Genomic DNA, 2,018 nt, shown 5'->3' with positions numbered 1-2,018 from the left:
CGAGAAACTAGAAACAACAATCAGAACGGATATATGTACCCTTGTGTTCATAGCTGCACCATTTATAATAGTTAAGATTTGGAAACAGCCAAAGTGCCCATTAGCTGATGAGTGGATAACAAAAACTGTGGTACATTTAAACAATGGAATAGTACACGCCTTTAAAAATGAGGAACTCTTTCCATTTGCAACAGTATGCATGGACCTGGAGAGTATTATGCTAAGCAAAATAAGCCAGTCAGAAAAAGATAAGTATCACATGAACTACTCATATGTAGAATCTAATGAACAAAATAAATTGACAAACAAAATAGATTCAGAGACAAAACCATGCATAGACTGATGAATTTCAGGGTAAAGGTGGGGGTGGAGAGTGTGTGTATGTGTGTGGGGTGGGGGTAGAGGTTAATCGGGGAATTTATGTGCATATACGCATAGCCCATGTACACAGACGATAGCGTGGTAAAGACTTGGGAGGGGCGAGTATGGGGAGGAGGTGGTCAATGGGGAAAAAATACACAAGGCAGACACCTGTAATACTTTCGGCAATAAAGATAAATTTAAAAAATAAATAAACATTAAAATAAAATCTCAGGAACTGTCATCCAGGTAATGCTTTGTCAGCTGTATAATAGCTTTATCTTCCATTCTTCACAAAAAGTCATTACAGACACAATTACCTCTAACTTCCTATAATTATGACATTCATCTATAATAAATTACAAATCACAGGAAAACTGCAAAGTTGACTCAGCTGATGACAGCACTTTTAGATATTACACAGATTTGTATTAAAAAAACGGCCATTAGTTTATCATTTTTTGACTTGCCATAAAATGCTTTGACTAGTCATCTAATGTATTTACTTTTGATGTAGAAGTTATATTTTATTTATTCTTATTTTTTTGAAAGACTAGCTTTAATACATTAATAAATAGTAAGCTTTATAAAAGTTAGTTTTTATACAAAATTATATAATTCTGGGTATATGCTAAAAGTATAAAGTATATCAGATTTTAGCACAAATGGGAGGATAAAGGTGAATTTGTCAGAGAATGTAAGTTGAAGTAGTTAGAAATTAACTCTGTGATTCTATTCCTACTTAAGTCATTCATACAATGCACACAGAATCTGAATTTCTCCATTTAACTCTGCGGTACCGTTTGTTTGGCTTTCTGTAGCTCTATTCTGAGATTCTTACAGTCTTTCTTCATCAGTTCTAGTTCATGTTCCAAGCCGTGGATCTTCAGGTCACAACTCAACTTTTCCACCTCCCAGTGTGATGAAGGTGGATTTAAATTCCGTATCACCTACTGAATTTCCACCTCTGTTCTCAGCTGGAGGAGTGCTACTTCTTTAGGCTGCAGCTGTTCATTCAATACTTTCAAAGATTCAGAGTTGTCTTTATTCATTTTACCCAATTTGCTCTTTAAATGATCTCTATCAATGCAAACCTCTCGATATGCATGATAGGCCTTATTTACTTGTTCTCGTCCCACAGAACTTGTTTCTTCATCTAATAAAGCGCCTGTAAGCTTTTCTTCCAAAAAAACTTATTCTTTTCTTTAGGAAAGAGTTCTCTTTTTCTGAATCCTTGAGTCGTTTTTTGATGTCTTCATATGCAGTGACAAGGGCAAAATGTGAAGCAACAGACTCATCTGAATATATTGAGACCCGAGTCACTGTATCTCTCCCGTGGGCTTTTTCAGGATTTAGAAGGCAGAGATCATCTTCTACCAGTGGGTCCCTGACAGCCCTAAGTCAGGCTACTTAGCCCCGCGGAGTTTCGATTCCCCAGCGTTCGGAAACGGGTCGCCAGGGGTCGCCACGGGCTTCCGGTTTCCTGGAAGACACTGCACTGCCCAGGCGAGGCCGCAGCTCCCGGTACACCGCGGAGGGGTTCCCATTGCTTTGGCCTCGGCTGCACCAGGACCGACCGGTGGGCTGGGGCCCGGAGGATCGGGAAGGAGTGGCAAGCCACGCGCGCGAGCCCAGGACCGCTGGCGCCGGCGCCCGCA

At 40.2% G+C, this 2,018-nt stretch overlaps 1 pseudogene; it reads right to left on the bottom strand.

Annotated features, from left to right (window-relative positions):
• Positions 1 to 960: 960 nt before the first annotated feature.
• Positions 961 to 1,758, bottom strand: LOC102770631 (annotated as a pseudogene).
• Between the last annotated feature and the right edge of the window lie 260 nt (positions 1,759 to 2,018).

This window comes from Myotis davidii, unplaced genomic scaffold (genome assembly GCF_000327345.1).
Source record: "Myotis davidii unplaced genomic scaffold, ASM32734v1 scaffold234, whole genome shotgun sequence".
NCBI lineage: Eukaryota > Metazoa > Chordata > Mammalia > Chiroptera > Vespertilionidae > Myotis > Myotis davidii.
The sequence above is the reverse complement of the archived record's forward strand: the minus strand, read 5'-3'. Positions and strand labels throughout refer to the sequence as shown.